The sequence below is a fragment of the Leucopleurus acutus genome (assembly GCF_964270905.1).
Source record: "Leucopleurus acutus genome assembly, chromosome: 17".
NCBI lineage: Eukaryota > Metazoa > Chordata > Mammalia > Artiodactyla > Delphinidae > Leucopleurus > Leucopleurus acutus.
The window spans coordinates 34,618,983-34,639,668 of NC_139159.1; the positions used below are offsets into that span (position 1 = coordinate 34,618,983).

At 36.5% G+C, this 20,686-nt stretch overlaps 1 pseudogene across 1 annotated transcript; it reads right to left on the bottom strand.

The window, feature by feature from the left end:
* Positions 1-1,740: 1,740 nt before the first annotated feature.
* LOC309973862 (receptor-interacting serine/threonine-protein kinase 2-like) lies at positions 1,741-20,236 on the bottom strand (annotated as a pseudogene). Its single transcript has 9 exons — positions 20,064-20,236; positions 15,271-15,318; positions 14,941-15,046; positions 12,148-12,303; positions 11,977-12,034; positions 11,750-11,779; positions 4,163-4,320; positions 3,034-3,083; positions 1,741-2,193 (listed from the first exon to the last, which is right to left on the bottom strand). The product of its transcript is annotated as a receptor-interacting serine/threonine-protein kinase 2-like (transcript).
* Between the last annotated feature and the right edge of the window lie 450 nt (positions 20,237-20,686).

A 20,686-nucleotide genomic window follows, 5' to 3' on the forward strand; every position in this document is an offset into this window, starting at 1 on the left:
TGTTCCTCCCATGCTTTCCTTCTTAGGGATTGAAATGGAATTTCATCTTCACTTTGGAAACATGAAGTATGGGACTTACGCATCTCCTACAGTAGTACAAGATGATCATCTAGTCTGTAATTTGCAAACTTTTGGGTCTCAGAACTCTTCAAAATTATTAAGAGCTTTTGTATATGTTGGTCATATCTATTGATATTTACTACATTAGATTAAAACAGAAAATTTTAACACATCAGAGTATATGAAAACACATTCCATTATCCGTTGGAGCAATGATATCATCATACTTAATTTAGTCTCTGGAAAGATTTTTCCAGAGGATGAGAGTAAAAAGGGAAAACAATACCTTAATATTTATTATTTTGAAAAGTTTTGATTTTGTGAACCACTTAGGAAAGTCTCAGGAACCAATCCCACCTCCAGAGGTCCCTGCACCACAACTTAAGAACAGGTGATATATGAGAATGGAATAGTAGATGTATTTGAGAAACATAACAGAATTGCTAAGTAGAGTTTAGTGCCTAGTTTTAGCCATTAATTTAAAGAGAAACCAATGAATTCCATTTCTGGCCAAGATGAAGAAACAAGGACCAATTCACCCTCCTGCCGTAAGCAACCACTAGCCAGACAAAATGCATGAAACAGTGGTTTTCAAGACACTAGATATCAGGCAACAAAGGACAGTGATCTCTAAGTGATAGGAAACAACTGAGGTCAGCCTTATGACAGCCTGACTACCCAAGCTTACTGCCTTGGGAGAGTTTCCAGCTATACTACAGGGTAGAGAAGTAAGGCAGGGCCCAGAGGAAGCTCAGAGTTGAAGACACAGGGCTGGGAGTTAGGGTAGACGGAGGCAGATAGAGTTTATAGGACAGAGCACCAAAGAGGAGAAGTACACAGACAGAGAACTCCAGAGATCCGCAGAGCGCTCCTCTCAAATATTCAGCAGCACTGATCAATGCAGGATGTAGAAGTAAGTAAGCCAAAAGCCATTGTTCTGCAATGAACAATAGGGAAAAACCAGGAAGTTTGTAGAGAAGTACTGCCTAATGGCATGATCTTCAGAAGAGCTAGAGTCTTTAGGGAACGGAGAAGAAATTATAGTTTGGAAGTGGCACTGGGGACAAAGGAGATATGTATTGGGATGGCCAAAAAGTTTGTACAGGTTTTTGTAAGATCTTATAGAAGAAGCCAAACAAACTTTTTGGCCAAGCCAATACATACACACATATATGTACATATATATACACATACATACACACACACACACACACACACACACACACACACACACACACCCTATTACATGGTTCTGGGAGATAAGAGATAAGATGTTAATCCATTATTATAGCAACTTTTGATTTTTTTAAATACAATGCTGATGAGCACTAGACATATGTTTTGAATGGAAAATATATTTGGTTTTCTTTTTTTAGTTGGAAAGAAGATTCCCAGTCTACAGCTTGTCTTTTCATTTTCTATAGCATCTTCTGAAGTGTAAAATTTTTCAATTTTTTTGAAGTTCAATTATCAAAGAATTTTTTTAATAGGTCTTGTTTCTGATGTCATATATAAGAGCTCTTTGCTTAACCCAAGATCATGAAGATTTTCTTCTATGTTTACATTTAGGTGATGATTCATTCTACTTCGAAATAAATCTTAATTCTATCTGATTTTTTGATCTCCAGGATTGGTCTGGAAATTCTACTCTGGCCCTTCTCCAATCAATTTTATACATAGCAGTGAGTGATATCTCCTAAACTTAAATTTAATCATGTTATTTCCCTGAAAAACTCACTTTAATGGCTTTCCATTGTACTTGGAATAAATTTCTAACCTTTTTATGATGATAGTCAACAGCCTCTCCTTACCACTTCAATCTCATCTCATAAAATAAAAACAACTTTGAATTAGAAAAAAAAAACTTTGAGCTTGTCAGCTAACTTTCGTAGTTGTTCAAGGAATATTTTATTTACAGCGTATTTGTTATTTTTGTAATTCAAAAGGCCCAGATTAAAACTGTACACTAACTTAAGAAAGACGGTCTTTTATCTGGATTTTGTGCCCATCCACTTTCTATTAGAGAGATCATAAGTGCTCGATGAGGTATATCAAATGGCAAACTTTCTTCATTAGTGTCAGGTCGATGTCCTTGTGACACACTATACATAATCTGCAAAGGATTGGTGACTTCTGTCAAAACAAATATATTTCATTCATTAGAAATATATTATGATTTAATATATTAAATACATTCTAAAGCCAACCAAATGAACATGAGGGAATCTTAAAATCTTAGGAATAATTCATTACTTCCCTTTCTGTCAAAGGAATATTTAGATCCCAGCTATTGCCAGACTTGCTGCCTCTCGTGGGAGGAGTTTATATCTTCACCTCTTTAATTCTGGGCTTGGCCATGTGATTTGATTTGGCCAATGGAGTATGAAGAGAGCAGAGTAAAACAGAGCTCAGCAGAGCTGAGCAGAACCTAGCAGAGCCAAGAAGGGCCACAGCAACTAATAACCCAATGTGAATGAAAAATAAATGTTTAGTTTGTAAACTACTGAGATTCTGAGGTTGTTACACAGCAAACTGACCTAAATGAACCTCAAAATAAAGAAAGAGACAATATTATCAGAAAATTTTAAAAGTATTCTTCAGTATTTGCTGGTCTTTAGAAGAAGCACTAGTTAAATTTTCATACAAACGATTTTATAGCTGGAATGAATCTTAGAAATAAGAATTCAAAATTCTTAGTTTGCAGATAAAAAAAATGAGGACTTAAGAGATTTAGTGGCTTATAATAGAGTTAATTACTATCAGAACAAGAAGAATCTACACATTTTTCTGATCCTTAATCCAGTACTTTCCATCATACAGTGGATTCACAATGACAAATTGTTGTTTTTCTAGTGTGTTTTCCACAAAATGACTGTTAGGCAGCTTTAAAATAAGTGATCTTTATTCAGATAGTTCTGAGTATGACTTACCAATATGATGTCACCTAGAATAAGGAAGTCAAAGTACACTTACCTTCAAAAGGCTGTTTTCTAGATAAGACTTCCCATGTGATAACTGCATAGCTGTTTAAGATAAAAATATACATATAGTACTTTATAAACTATTCATAATAAACTAAAATGGTACTGATTTTAAAAGCTGACTGTGAGATACCATTTTTTAAAGTAATAATGTAGTGAAATGCTGCTTAAAGAATCACTATATAGAACCAAGATGATGAATATTCATATACAGTTTTGTTTTGAAAGGGAATTAATTCAATTTGAAAAATTAGGAAATTACTGTCATAAGAACTTGAAGTTATAGGCAAGGATAACTTGTGGATGATTCTTTAACACCTAGATAAGCTATGCCCTTTAATTACATGATTCTATTATTCACACAAAATAAAGAGCAATAAAAAAGGCTGTCTCATGTAGCCCTATTCTATTGACTCTTTTTCTGGTGTAAGTACTGTCTCTTTTGGTAGTGTTAAATGTTAATTGCACTGTTTCCCTCCCCCTATCAAGGTCACATATGATAAAAACCCTTGAATATTATAAATTGATAGGACAACAAGATATGCTTTAATAATTTTTAAGGATGTAAAAGTAGCTTAAGGCGAGGCATCAGGACTTCCCTGGTGGCGCAGTGGTTAAGACTCCATGCTCCCAATGCAGGGGGTCCGAGTTTGATCCCTGGTCAGAGAACCAGATCCCACATACATTCTGCAACTAAGGAGCCTGCATGCTGCAACCCAGGAGCCCATGTGCCGCAACTAAGGAGCCCACCGCTGCAACCAAATAAATAAGTAAATAAATATTAAAAAAAAAAAGTAAGGCATCTTTATTTTCACGTTTTTAATTTTTAATTTTTTTTTTTTGGCTGCACCACACAGCTTGTGGGATCTCAGTTCCCTGACCAGGGACTGAATCTGGGCCACGGCAGTGAAAACCAGGATCCTAACCACTAGGCCACCAGGGAACTCCCAAAGCAAGGCATCTTTAATATGAAAAACATTAACCACTGTCTCTAATTTATTTTCACCACACTTATGAGAGAAGCATAAAAATCATACTTTTAAAATGTAGCTTCAAAATTCGGATTGATTAATCTTGTTTTTTAGACAAGGTTAACTCTGAGCAAAAGTAACATGCTGTACCTGTATATATCATGCTTGATAGTAGCCCTTGATTTTTGTCCAGGTTCATAGTTTTCAGGTGGCATATAGATAATTGTCCCTCCTTCTGGTGCAGATTTACTACTTTGTGATTGTGAGAGGGACATCATGCGCCATTTTGATAAGCCAAGATCTGCAATCTGGAAGGGAAAAGAGTAATTGAATTTTTAAATTTTCTCTTTAAAAAAGTTCAAGAATTGTTTTTGTTTATATTTATTATATTTAGACATGAGACCAGAGTAAATGCTATATATATTAATATTGTATTTCTATAATAGTCTATTAGTTTCTTAACAAATTGGATTCCATAGTGCTGAACCCAACAACTCTAAAAGCAATATAAACTGACTTGAAGTTCAGCATAATATTACAAATTTTAAAAGAGACTAAGTTTTGAAAACTTAAACAGGAGTATTTTTGCCTTTTATTCTGAATGAGTATATACACTTCACTTTTTGTGACAAGTAGCTTTATATCATGTGCTTTCAAAATTTACCTATACCTCACAAAACTGCTAAACTAGTCATATCTAATACGATTGTCACTGGGTATTGTTTACAACTCAGGTTTATATGTTCTTATTTATAATGTGCTAAAAATAGTATCCTTAAAGTTGGAAATAAGTAAAATTCCAATATAGTATAACTCATTATTATATGATTTATGTCTACCACTATAAGAATATCTGTTAACAATAGTATAGTTAGCATATAAAACATATTTATGTCCATGACAAGGAGTGCCTAAAGCATTATCAGTGACAAACATTCTGTACTTTTGATATGTCCTTTACAGTTTTACTTCACTTGTAAATTTTGTGCAGATACTATCAATACACAATATCTTATAACTAAGTATCTAAAACGTTCCAATGTTTTTTTTTAAAAGGGAGACAAAAATGTAAGAACAGAAACAATATTTAGTGAACAAAAGAGTATAGGAAAACTCTGAAGACATTTAATTTAAATCACTTAGATCTTCACAAGGCACAATTTAGGAGTCAACAGAGTGGAATGAGCTCTATCCAGCACACCATTTGTGGTTCAATCATTTAACTCTTAAAATGTTCACTAGCTTTAAGAGAAGAAATAAGTTATTTAGTGTTTAGATGAATTTGAGATTAAAAAAATTATGGCCCCACTCCAAAAAGGGAGGGGGTAGCCTATATGAATCTTTCATACAGTATCATAATAAAAGGGTAAGTCTAAGAAAAATAATTAGAAAAGACCAAGAGGAAACATGGTGCCACTACATGAAGATAAGCTGGATTGATTTCTAAAGGCAATATAATATGTGTTCTGGAACATGGGTTCTAGAGCCTTGATTACTTAGATTTACATTCCACTTCTACCCCTTAATTAGCTGTGCAACCTTGGACAAGTTTTCTAATTTCTCTGTGCCTCAGATTACCCATCTTTAAACTGGGGATAATAACATAACACAGGGTTGTACTGAGGATATTAAACTAGTTATTCTAAGTGAAGGACTCAGAACAGTATCTGACACGTAGTAAATGACCCCTGTGTATTAGTATTATTAATGTTTTGTACATGGGAATAAGCCTCTAAAGATTGCTCTTATTCATACAATACTAATAAGCACAGTACATAGTTTCTGGGCCTTTAATACACTTTGAGGTGGTATTAAGACTCTGGGGCACCGTATATCCTACTTACTTCTACTTGCCACTACAAACTCTTATTCCTCCCACTCATTCTCTAAAAGCAAAAACAGTACTCCAGCTGCACATCTGCTAGGATAATAAGCATCACTATGAGAAGCAAAGTTTATTTCTGTGCCACAGTGAGAAATGTTAAAAAAAAAAAAAACACAAAAACTGGGATGTGGTCCATCTTATACCTGACCCACAAATTGCAAACTACTGGGCTAAATACTGGTTTGAATACAGTGCTGGAGAAAATGTATTCTGAGCTTGCTTCCTTATGTGCTCCTTTCACTTCACCTAAGGTCATCTATGTTCTTAAATCTCACCTAGAAAACTTAATCAGAATTCCCTTTATCAGCTAATTTAGTTTGGCTTTCACATGGAACCATATTTGTCCCCCTTCTCTATTACAAACACCAGGATCTTCCAGAGAAGCAAAAAAAGTGAAGAATATGATGAGAGGAATACAAGTTCCATGATTTCTTGAGGGTCCTGGTATCATTCAGCAATGAAGACAGAGGATAGGAACTTTTCTATTCTATACAAGATCTTAACATGCATTTCAAAGGTAAAGGTTCTTTTTAGCTAAAAAAGATGATAAAAGCAACAAGAATTTACTGTATTAGCACAGGAAACTATATTTAGTATCTCAAAATAACCTATAAAGGAAAATAATCTGAAAAATATATAAAACTGAATCACTTTGCTGTACACCTGAAACTAACATAATATTGTAAATCAACTATACTTCAATTTAAAAAAAGATTAAAAAACTAGAGGAAATTAAAACACACTATTCATAAAAATCATCCATAATCTTATTACCCTACCAGAATAGCTATTTTCATTTATATAATACTATCCATGTCTGTAAATTTATAAAGTTATCAGTAAGAAGCTATGAGGAATAACTTTAAGTATTCTTAGAAGTTCCACACATGATGGACAGAATAGCTGAGAAATCAAACATGGTACATATAAACATTTATTTCAAATAAGCCTACCACAGGTTCATTTGTATTTAAGGTGCACTAATTGATACTGACCAGCAGATAAACAAATTGAATGTATTCTTTTTAAAGTAGAAAAGTCCTGGTTGATCTTAATTGGTAGTATATTTTTCTTTTAGATACTATGCTTCTGGTTAGCATTCCAGTATAAAAATTTACTTCAAAAAACTGTAGCAAGGTGTGTTTCCATTTAATTTCATTAAGTATTTTAAAAGATTTTTTGCACTTCATTTAAAGGCCCTTCCAAGAAGATAGGTAGATCAGGTAACTGTTACTTTTTCATGAGTCACTGATAAACTTTGACTTTTAAGGGACATTTATAAAATAAAAAGTAGAGACACACAGGATGCATATAAAAGAGTATCATAATTTATAAGAATAGTATTAGGTCACAGTTTTATATGTGTTAAAGCTAATAAAAGTTAAAAAAACACACAAAGCCAAACTATTTTAAATTCTATTTATTTCAAAGAAAGACCATGGCTACCCTACTGATCAATGAAAAAGAGAAAGTAGGGATCATCATCACCTATTACTTTGCTTCTGTTTCCTGTATCAAGAATAGTTTCTGGACTGAGATGAAGAAAATAAAGTCCAAGGAGGTTGAAAAGTTTATAAAGGACAAATCTCAGGTCATTTTACATATATTTCAGGTTTAGTTAGAATACTTGCAAATACCTCCATGGTGATGGAGAGGTATTACAGGATACGAGAAAAGCAGATGTCATTCTGATTTTTAAAAAGGGAAAATAATATTGATTTTGCAAATCTATATATTGGCAGAGACTACCCTTAATCCCAGGTTTAAAAATGTAATGAAAGGGTTACTTTATGAGTAATTGATAAAAGAGCCAGAAAGAACTAATGAAAAATTATATTAGCCCAGTGATCAATTTCAGACCTCATGCGACATATCCCAAGTACTTGGGATGTCTAGCACAACACTGTTGCTCCACAAATACTTAATAAAGGAATGACAGACTTCATTTCCTTTTTTGTCAGTAGGACTACTGTCAAAGAGTAAACGTTAAAACAGTTTGTATATTATAAAACATTCTGAGGTACTTTAATAATATCCTTGACTATTAAATTATCAGACCTATCGGGTATATATAGAGGATCTGGAATTCATTCATTTGTTCATTCAACAACTACTTATTGAATGCTTCTATACGGCATATGCTAAGCAGGTGGCAGTGAATAAAACAGACTACATTTTAGTCTTTGTGAAGCTTATTATATTATAACTGGGGAAGACGGTCAATAAACATATTAATAAAAAATGTTTTGTAAGATGGTGAAAAATACTATGGAGAAGCATTAATCAAGGTATGAGGATACAGAGGAACTAGGCGGGTTGTCAGGGAAAGCCACTCTGATAATGAGGAAGAAAAGGAAAGGGAGTAAGTCATGAGTATGTAACAAGGAAGAACAAATCTGACTCCATATTGGATCTGTTTCTTTTACTTTAACCTTCGTATTCTATTGCTTTTGCTACAAGTTAAGAATGTTGCCTATAGCCTGAAATATACAAGACAGCCCATTCTCAAGGCTCTGACCTTTAAGGGTATAACACTTTTCTATTCATACAGAGATAAAAAGTTACAGAACAGACAATTACATTTGTCTTGTTGGACGTTTACAGGAACATCAAGATCTGACCTACATGGACTGCTGCAAGAACAAAGGAGTCCAAGAAATTTGCAACAACCAACCACACCCTCTCCCCTTTTAGTCTGAATTCTAGCTGGGGTAAGGTGGTTCTTTGGGACACTAGTCCACCATCTTCTTGGTCTACCGGCTTTCTGAATAAAGTTGCTATTCCTTGCCCCAACACCTCGTCTGTTGATTTACTGGCCCTGTCCTGCAGTGAGCAGTATGAACTTGGACTTGGTAACAAGGACACCTCGGAAAGCAGTCAAGCAAGGACTTTTGTAATATTCTAATGGAAAAAAATGGAGAAATATGGGCTGTATAACAGCTCTTTTAGGAGTATTCCAAACAAAATGAATGCTTATTCTCCAAAAGCCCTAATTAATAGAAGGATTGATATTGACCTGAAAGGAGGTTTTCAGACCATGTTGTGTAGCTCTGATTTGAGCTCTGTACTGCTTAATAGTTAATCATGACTTGAAGATACAAAAAAGCAGCTAATTAAATTTGAAGATGACACAAAGCTGGAGGACAAAGTTAAAAATCCTTGGACTACAGAAAAAACATTCAAAAAGGTCTTAAGAGCTGAAGTTATCACCCAAATGTAACAAGATAAACTTTGATGATGTCCAGAAAATATCCTGTGAAGTACATGACAAGGAGACATGACTTAAGTAACAATACATTAAAAAAAAAGAAAGAAAGAAAACCTCTCAGTGTTTTTTGTTGACACTGAGCCCAACTTGAATGTTGTTATAGGACTGCCCCCCAAAAGACGAATTAGTGAGGAACTATGAATACGAAGTAAAGTATTTAAGGACGATTCTACATTTATCACACCACATCAAGGGTGTAACTGACCAGGACCCTATGAGGCCTTCCTGGGACAGACCTCCCCCCACATATCTACTGCTTTAGCTCCTCTCTAAAGTACCTAGATAATAGTATCTGATGCCTATTTCCTGAGTTTTTCAGATGCTAAAACCACCAACAAATGGAAGAAATTAACTACTTGATGATCATGGGCATGTAATCCCCAGACCTTCTAGCACCTAAGGAATGACCACCATCAACCAATCAGAGAATTTGTGCAAGAGCTGACCACATACCCAAGGTGTGTCCCTTCCTCACCTTGCCTTTAAAAATGCTTTGCTGAAACCCTTTGGGTAGTTAGGGTTTTTTCAGCATGAGCTACCTCTTCTCCTTGCTTGGCCCTGCAATAAACCTTTCTCTGCTCCAAACTCTGACATTTTGGTTTGTTTGACCTCACTAATGTGTTGGCCACACAAACTTGTGTTAGGTATATATGGGTATTTGGATTAGTTTTGAGGATCAAAATTTAAGAGAGATTTAAACACAGATGCATCTAGATAGCACCCGGGATTAAAACCTATGTAATAAGGAAATTGGCTGAAGAAACTAAAGATGTGTATAAGGGAAAAGTGTATGTGAGAAGTAAGGGGATTATAGCTAACTTCAAATCTCAGAAGCACTGTCAGGTGGAAATAAAATTGGACTTTGAACTCACTTTATCACTAGGACCGATGAGTGGAAGCAACAGAGAAGGAGTTTTGACTGATCGTATAAAAAAAAGTCACAGTCATTCAGTTACGGAGCTTAAACACTCTCTTGTCACAGGGTAACTGCCTTGGGAGATGAGGGATTGTTGTAGTGAGGATTCAGAGGACTAGCTGATTAGGGGACTAGAATAGGTCACTTCTACCTGTATGGTTCTATAACTGATGGAATAGATTTGTCTCTTTTTTTTAAGTAGTATTGAGGCAGCAGCTTGCTTCTCTCTTCCTTTTCCTTCCATTTTATTCTAGGCAGAGGGAGTGCCTTCAATAAAGGTTTATTTTTTCACTTAACTTTTCTCACACTTTTTATATTTATTTTTCTATTGTTCCAACTTCCTTATTACTTATTTGAACATTTTTGGATACTTATAATAATCTTCAATTATGTATATTATTTGAAGTGCAGCAAAATACTATGTAAAAATAAAGTGAGTTACATTTAGTATTAATTTCTCAGCAACTACTTTTTATTTGCTGTCATCAGTTACATATAGGGTAACTGAAATCACTACTGCTCTGGTGCCTTTAGGTATCTAAATCTTATGCTTTATGCAAAAAATTCATTCAAAACAGATCACAGATTTAAATGTAAAACATAAATCTATGGAACTTTTAGAAGATAACATAGAAGTAAATCTGCAATACCTGTGGCTTCGTGAAGAGTGCTTAGACATGACAGCAAAAGCATGATCATAAAAGAAATAGATTACAACTTTTGCTCGGTGAAAGACCCTGTTAAAAGGAGGAAAAGAACAAACTTTGGATTGGCAGAAAATTTTTGCAAACTACATATCTGATTAAGGACTTATATCTAAAAAATATACAGAACTCTTAAAACCCAATAGTATAAAAGCAAAGAATCCAAGTAGAAAATGGTCTTAAGATATGAAGAGATGTTTCACTGAAAAGGATATAGAGATGGCAAATAAATAAATAACAATATTCAACATTATAGGTAAATGAAAATTAAGACCATGGTGCTATATCACTATACATCTATTAGAATGCTAGAATAAAAAACTATGATAATACCAAATGCTGGTGAGGGTGCAGAAAAGCTGGGTCTTTCATACATTGCTGGTGGAATATACGACGGTACAGCCACTGTGGCAAGTAGCTAGGTAGTTTCTTAAAAAGCTAAACATATGCTTACCATATGACCAAGCAGTTACACTCTTGGGCATTCATCTAGGAGGAATGAAAACTTACATTTGTTCAAAAAGTTGCACAGGACTGTTCATAGGAGCTTTATTGTAATTGCCAAAGACTAAAAATAACCAAAATATCTCTCAACAGCTGAATGGTTAAACAACTTTTGTACACCCATACCATGGAATACTATTCACCAGTGAAAAAGGAACCAACTGTTGACACAAGCAACAACTTAAATGGATCTCAAAGGCATTATGCTAAGTGAACAAAGCAGTCTCACAATATCACACACTGTATGATTCCATTCATATAGTATTCTCGAAATGACAAAATTACAGAGATGGAAGACAGGTTAGTGGTTGACAGTAGTTAGGTATGATGGAGGGGAGAAGGTATGACTATAAAGGGGTAGCATAAGTGATATCTTTCTTGTGACAGAGTAGTGTTATATCTTGATTGCTGTGGTGGTTACACAAATTTACACATGATAAAGTGATACAGAACTATATACATGCATTGTACCAATGCCAAATTCCTGGTCCTGAAATAGTACTATAATTATATGTGATGTAACCACTGGCAGAAATTGGGTGAAGGGTACATGGGACTCCTTTGTATTATCTTTGCAACCATCTATGAATCTATAATAATTTCAAAATGAAAAGTTAACAAAGGTATAATTGACAATTTAAATTAAGAACAGAATGACTGTATTTTGAACCATAATTTTACCAATGTCTGTAGTCTAGGAATAACTAACTCACTGCAGCACGAAGAAGTGGCACTGAATTAGGGGCTATGGAAAAGGCAGAGATATTAAATTGGTAAGATAGAAGAAATAACTAAAAAGTCTTTAAAACTATTAAACACAAGGATGCAGATAAGCTTTTTTTAAAAAAAAGTAACTACCTTAACGTGAAATTCATTATCCAATAAGATATTCTGAGTCTTCAGGTCATGATGAAGTAGAGGAGGATTCATATTGTGCAGGTAATTTACACCTAGTGCAATTTCATGCAGAATACGAAATCTTAATGGCCAAGGAACATCAGGATATTCATTTTTCTTCATATATGTGGAAAGAAACAAAACTAAAATTAGTGGCCAAATTTATTTCCACTTAGAAAATGAAATATTCCATGAGGAAATATAGTATTAAACTAAATATCTGGTATAACTAAATTCAGGGCAAAAAATACTCATTTTGTTATATTATCAATTTGACATTATTTAACATCCTTGTATCTTACTTTCCTCAATTATTAGAGAAAATAATGACTTTACAGTACTGATATTTCCTTTTAGTTTATACTGGTAATGCAACTACATGGTATGGGGTCTTTCGTCAGTTGAGACAGTTTTAAATTATTTTTTTATCTGTATAATACCCAGACATATATTTATACTCATACCCATCTTCCCATTCTATGGCTTCTTATCAAATAACTTGTGCCCATGAATGTACACACACACACACACACACACACACACACACAATTTGTTTCTATTCAAAATTTATATTTTAAATCTCCTATTAATATAAAACCATGCTTGATTACGATGATAACCACTGCATCAATTAAAATTATGACCATAATATATTTACTTACTAAGCATTAATACTTCATATTTTTAAATCATATATTTACTTGCATTTCAGCTTGAAAAATTAGCATTTGGGAGTTTTGCTTTTGTGAAGGAGACAAAAATCATCTTCATTTCTAAGTATATATAACATAGAAACATTAAAAATGTAATGTTTTCTATTTCCTGGTACTTACAAGTGACAGTCATCTGAACTTTCTTAAATGTTTTCTGAACATAAAAGTTAATACAGCTTCCCAGGAGAATGAACATACTCAGAAAAATTAGATAATTTGGGAATATCCAACCATGAATCATCAGGGACCATGCCACTGGGTACATTTTACTAAATAATATGAAAAAGTATGCTTCCACTGAGCTCAAAACTGTTCTTAAGAATTTTTTTTCTGCAGATGGGTCAGCTTATAGTTCATTGATTAACTAACTTGGCAGGGGAGTGGCTCAAAATACTTGTCTTTACATAGTATTTTGATTTTTTTCATCAATCTTTTGTGAGGTTGGGGGAACGTGCTTCAAGATAAATCCTGACCTAATAATACAGGACACCAAAAGAAACACAAAACACAAATGTTCAACATTACTTCCTCTTGTTTACACAGATTCCCATCCCCTTGAGTAACTGAATCTTTTAATCTTTAAAAAGGTAACTTTTTCTGAAAATTATATAGTTTAAAGAAGTAACAAGGCCTCTCTGCAGTATAGTGCTATATGGAAGCTTTTGATCATGGAGAGGAAGGTAGATGAGTGCTCACTATGTATTTTATGATTCCTTCCAGGAGTCAGCAATCCCCCTGTAGGAGGCTCTAGAATTTCTAATGGGCTCCAAATTTGGGTACCAGAGCATCTACTGTGGTGCTGGGGTATGGGAAGACAACATTAGAATTTATGCTTATACTCATTTAACAAAAGGAAACTGTGTTTAATTAGTATTTGTATCTTACTTGCTGTGTTGGTTACACAAATCTTATACACTGACACTAGTTACTTTACTCTGCCCTTGTTTCAGATGGTCCTGTCACAAACAGAATGTGTTGTATCCCGAAATAAAGAAGAAGTCACTCCATGAGTGGTGACAGTGGCACCCATTCTCTCTTGTTTGCTTATAGATCACTATGATGTATCAGAATTTAGGAGTGTTCAGTGACTAGATTTTACAGATTATGTTACTACTCAGTTTTAACTAAAGCACCCCTCACAAAAGAGACCGAGTTCTTTAAAAATATTTCTTGACAGAAACTGCAGGCTAGAGATAATCTTAGTAATATGAGAGCAAGCAAACAACAATAGATGGATACACATATTTTGAGAATGAGGACACCCCCCACAACCGGGCCATATTTGTTTACTGATGGGATTCACAATTAAAGCCAGATAACTGATACCTTGGGAAAAAGGTACATGGCTCATGCCATTGTCTATTATTGGAAAAGCTCATGTATTTGATACTCAGATTTATTTGGTCTATTAATTCAGAACTTTATGAACTGGTATTATTAACATTTAATTTGAACCCTACATTGTCTTTAACATAAAATGAAATCTGGCTTAAACTAACAATAAATTGTATGGTGTGCCGAGTTTATCTTTTCTCTCTCCTGTTCCTCTCTTACATATATATACATGTGGATATTCGAATTCAATGTAAACCTCAGGAACAGTAACCTAAGCAAAATAATCTAGGTCACTTAGAATGCAGGCTCTGACTCCACAGTATTTTTTTTTTTTTTTTTTTTTTTTTTTGCGGTACCCGGGCCTTTCACCGTTGCGGCCTCTCCCGTTGCGGAGCACAGGCTCCAGACGCGCAGGCTCAGCGGCCATGGCTCACGGGCCCAGCCGCTCCGCGGCATGTGGGATCCTCCCGGACCGGGGCACGAACCCATGTCCCCTGCATCCGCAGGCGGACTCTCAACCACTGTGCCACCAGGGAAGCCCCACAGTATTTTTAACAACACAAAAGAAGCCATAAATGGTGAAGTTTTTCATTATTCTTATTTTGATTCATCTATATATCCCTAAATAATCTGATCATTTGTAAAACGAAAGTACTATATAGGTTGAATAACAGAATTATAACGACTGAAAATGTATAATACTTACCCTATGTAGGAGTTCATTTAATGACCCATTTGGCATGTATTCAGTAACTATTCCCCAAAATTCAGGCTCATTGCAAACTCCCAAAATTGGAAGACTGTAACTAAATCTAGCTTTTTTTTTTTTTTTTTTTTTGCAGTACGCGGGCCTCTCACTGCTGTGGCCTCTCCCGTTGCGGAGCACAGGCTCCGGACGCGCAGGCTCAGCGGCCATGGCTCACGGGCCCAGCCGCTCCGCGGCATGCGGGATCCTCCCGGACCGGGGCACGAACCCGCGTCCCCCGCATCGGCAGGCGGACTCTCAACCACTGCGCCACCAGGGAAGCCCCTAAATCTAGCTTTGTGTAAAATTTCAGCTTCTCTTAAGACATCATTTCTTTCACTAAAGAAAGAAAATGTATAATTATTTCAAAGTAAGGAAAAATACATAATTATCAAGCCCATAAATATTAATTAATCCTGGATTTTTTCATTCATTAGCTTTTGACCTCATGTAAATTATGCAGCTTCTCTTAGTTTCTTCGTGTTTAAAGTTGGGATAATATCTACCCTATATATTCCATAGGTCTGTTTAGAGACCAAAATACCTGTATAAGCCACTGACAGAAAAAAGTGCTACATACAGATGATTATTGTACTCTTCTCAGGAAAGGGAAAGAATACCATGTTTAAGTTTATAAAGTCTATATTAGAATGATAGGTGCTTGAACTAATTACGTTAAGTTTATGTTGTATTAAAATGATCAAATTTGATTAGACTATTATATTAAATTTTATGGCTGCATACCATGTAAAAATTTTCTAAATATCCTGAATATTAAAACACTTAAATGTTGTAGATTTTAATGACTAGATGATAATAGTTGCATAAGGGTCAATAATGCTTAGAAATTATATACTGGAACACAGGAAAAGGACACTGAGAACAGGTAAATGCTTAGAATGGATCCCTGGGCTAACTCTGGATCCCAGGTTCATTTGATTTTTCATTCATAAAACAAATAAATATTGAACATTTATTATGAATAAAGAACTGTGCTCAGCATTATGGAGACTAGTAAGTTTAAAAAAACCAAAAAACAAAACACATAGTCTATGACCTCAAACTGTCCAGAAATCTTTTTAAGAAATCTTTTTTAAGAAAATAAGAAATCTTTTTAAGAAATCTTTTTAAGAAAAATAAGTACTCACTGTGGTCTTGATTTACACTTCTCCAATGATTAGTGATGTTGAGCACCTTTTCATATACCTATTGGTCACTTGTATGTCTTTGGATGTGTTAATTATATTGATATTGGTAATTATTACATGATGATGTATATGTATAGCAAATAATCATGTTTTGCACTTTAAATATATACGATTATATTTGTCAATTATTCCTCAATAAAGTTAAAAAATAAGAAAAGCAAAAAAAGAAAACCAAATACTTAAAATATAAGGCAGAATATGATAAGCGCCATCAAAAACAAGTAAATAAGCAAGCAAATAAATAAATAAATATAGGGAGCTCAGAGAACTAGTAAATCTGGGCTAAGGGAGTTGCTACAGCCTTTAGAGAGAGATGTCAACAGTACCTTAAGGATGGATAGAATTTCAACCACTGGAAAAAGGGCATCCAAGATATGTGGTCCCTCTCCAAGATGGGAGAGATTTTGCCTTTCTTTTTCATCTGTGTCTCCCCAGGATCTGGAACAGTACCTGGCACACAGAATTTGTCTAATAGATGTGTATCAAATGAACTCAAGAAAGTTAAAGTACAGGCTATATCTGGAAAATGACAAATTGTTTAATATGAATCAGGATGTGTAACAGCGTGTGTAAAGGGAGTGAGGTGAATAGGGTAGGGTAGGGCCTCATCTCAGAGCCTTAAAGCCAGGTGAGAGCATTTACACTTGATTTGGTAGTCACTGAGTTGTGACTACAGGTTATTGAGCACAGGAGTGACAGGAGTGGAACAAACTTTTAGGAGGATTAACTTGGCAGCAAGGTGTAGGATCAGCAGAAGGAGGTAGAGTTTGAAAGCCAGGTATTAGAAGATTATAATACTAGTTAAGATGTGAAGCAATGAGAGTCTGAAACTATAAAGGTTGCAGTGTAAATAGAAAGAAAAACACTAGCTGAATAGAATACCCAGGCTCTGGTGGCTGACTGATTGACCTGATTGACTAAGGGAGGTATATACATATATATATGTGTATATGTGTGTGTATGTATGTGTGTGTGTACGTATGTGTGTGTGTACCTATATATGAAGGGAACTGCATTTGTCACCAATTTTTTTCCATGGATGGTTTGGTATTGGTAGCAGCAGTAATAGAAAGAGAACTGTCTCTAGGAGAAGCTTACTAGGTAAACAATGATGATTAGTTGGTGCTTAAACCACCCAAGCTCTTGATGAATGGCTGCCGAAATAAGAAAAGCAACAGACATTCCAGACCAGACTATGAAGCCTCCTTTAAAAACAAACAATAAGCAAAATAAAGCAGAAACATCTTAGTCATCTATGTTTTGAAGAGGTAATATACTTACATGTTTCAAAATTCAAGAATTACAAGAATGCATAAAAGAGTTTCTCTTCTTCTCCCTGCTCTTCAGCCACTTAATATCCCAACTGTGAGGCAACCCATTTTACCAGTTTGTGAGACCTGCTTTAATTAAATTTATATTTCCTAAGCTGAAACACGTCTGTATTTGCCTCATGAAATGTAGGTCAACAAGACAGTTATTGAGTAGCACCTTTGCTGGGAAGGTTCCTGGATACTCTGAGAAAGAATTATAGAGAGGGCATGCTAGGGGATGTCTTATTGATACTTAATGTACTAATTCCCCCTCCCATGAAGAGTATGATGCATTCTTCCTTCTCTTGTGATCCTATTATTTGTTGGCCACTTTACTACAGTTGGTTTCATTATCCCTACTTTATATATGAGAGCACGAAGGCTCACATAAATTAATAATTTCTATTGGTCATGCCAACAATAAGTGGCAGATTTGGAGTCAGATTTGAATTGCAATTGTGGGACGCTAAAGCCTTTGTTTTTTCCACTCACTGCTTAATCAGAGAAGGAAAATTCTTGAAGTCAGATTTCAGGAAGAATGAGTGGGAAAACAGAAAAAGCCAACACAGTTTAAAACTAGGTTTTTATATTAAAAAAATAAAAATGTAAAACAGCTTTTACAGACATATTACCAAAATTACCCATAACAAATTTCAGTTACAAAACAGTTACACTGTTTACACAAGGTATTTGAACAACCTATCAGACTCACCTATTCATAAGGCGTTGGGAGATTGCTGGGGAAGGTCCTCTCATGGGCAAAAGTCAGGTTACAGAGAATAATTCACCAATCACTAAAATAAGAACATGTTACAGCACATAAACTTAGTTTTCTTTTGTGATCTCAAAGAACAATGCAAACATTAGCCACACCAGAGCCCAAGAAGTACATATATCTGTTATTCCCACTTCATAAGTGAGGACATAAGACACCCTGTGAGTCAACTGCAGAGCCCAGTCCTATGCTCAGACTACATAAATACAGCTAATGTTAACATTCTAGGAAACAAGTGGAAGAAAAAATGTGATGCAGTAATGCCAGAGTGTTGCACTGGTCCTTATGGCGTCTTTGACGGCAGAATTAATTTCCTACCCGATTTAGTGAAGAATTTTAGATGATGAAATTGTTAATGAGCACGAGAGGGAACTCCCTTCATTTCTTGGCCCCAAATGGCACAAAACTTAGATAAATTAAAATCTTGAGAAGCAGCATCCAAAATGGGAGGATCAATCTCCTTTAAAATACCTAAGGAGTCCATCAGTGCTAGATTTCCACATATTTTAATAGTTGATTCTAAAATACATCTACCCTCTCTAATCAACCACCACCCTTCAAAGTTGACTACATACACATAATTTCCCAGTAATTGCTCCACAGAATTCAAGACCCAGGGTAAATATACCCTGTATATCACGAAATCAGGATTATGGTACACAAGAAGCGGGAACAATTTCTAGAGGTGTCTCAAACTTACTGTGAGATCTAGCCCATCCAAGCCTGATAGCAAGAGAGCAAGTAAAAGCCACAGGCAGATGAAAGTCAATACCATTAGCAGGGCTGAAGCTGAGGAATTTATCTGCTGTTGGATACTGACAGCCTCTAGCTAATCAGGCATCTAGCATGATGTATTTTCACTTTAGATATAGGGGGAGGAGAGGAGAATGTTGCAGTCATGGATGTTAACTCACTAAGAATTGAATGCAGGGCCTAGTTAAATTCCTATTGGAAGGAAAATACACAAGACTAGTGACTAGACTCACTGATTAATATATACGGTTGAAAGGTTTTTCTGGAAACAGGAACTAATCTAGCCTTCCCTTGAAATCTGGACATTGCACTAAACTTGTTCCAGGATGGGAGAGACATTCAAAAGTTTTGGTCATTTAACAGCTTTCTGATTTCAGTTTATTGTTAGCAAAAATAATACAAGTTTCCTCTAGAGACAGTCTTCCTTCCCTGTGACGGTAAGAGGAGAAACTAAATTGAGTTTGATATCTAAACTTTCATGCCTACATGTGTAAACCAAAAACAACAAAAAGCCCAAACCAAAACGTCCCAGACTCTACAGCAGTGCTGTTCAATAAAAATATAATGTGAACCACATATACAATTTGAAATTTTCTAAGAGCCACTTTAAAAAAAAGTTAATAGCCACCTATGGCTAAGAGCTACCTATTGGGCAGTGCAGCCCTAGAATTCGACTTCAAAAAAGAAAAAAAAAAAAAGGGAAAAACAAAGCAAACAGAACCCAACTTCAATAAAGAGGACGTTTAGAGTTGGGCTGTGATTGCTGATTTTTGGTGTCTGGAGAAAGGAGGCCCAGGAGTAAGAAAAAAAGGAGAGGGCAGTGAAAAGAAGCGTGATTGCTGCATCTCCAGAGAAGCCTGCTCTCCCCACCATGTTAGCCCAAGCGTTGAACGGCTGCCTAGAGGTGACGAGGTGTGCGGCCGATCCCAAGTGGTCACCGTCGCTTGGGCTTCAGAGCCCGCTTGCCGGGGGTTAGAGCCAGTGGGGTGGGGAACGCAGATTTCGGGGCTCCGCGGTGGAGCCGCCAGGGCGCCCTACCTGTCGAGCAGCGGGGTGTGAATGTGCAGGTGTTTCACGGCCACCCGAACGCGGCAGTCTGCGTGGCGGGCAGAAGACACGGTGCCGGACGCGCCGCGGCTCAGGTAGCGCAAGTCGCCGAGCTTGTGGTACGGGATGGTGGGCAGGGCGCTGCAGATGGCCTGCTCGTTCATGGTAGCGGGTGGCGCGGGCACTCAAGCAGCCGATCGATTCCGGAAGTGCCCGCCGCTCCCGCGGCTCCACCCCCTGCGCGAGCCGGCTCGGCAGGCCCTACAGCCTGCCGGACATGAGGTCACGAGGTCGTCCATTCTCCGCGCAGCCCACGCCAAGCCGCTGCTTATCCGGAGCCGGAGCGGACTGGTCAACTCTGCGGCGGCGGGGCGCACAGGGGAGGAGCTTCCTCTCTCCGACCTGGCCCTCCCAGGCGCTGCCAGCCACCCGAGCCCGCCTTTCGGAGCTCCTCCCTCCCCAGACTTCTCACGCGACGTCAGCGGCGGATGCCGAGGCGGGGATGAGGGCCACTGGCCCGCGATCCTCCCAGCAAGGCTCCGGCCTCGGCCTCAGGCCCGAGATCTCCGCCTTGTGGCGACCAGACGACGTGTGCCACACCGGCGGGGCTCGGG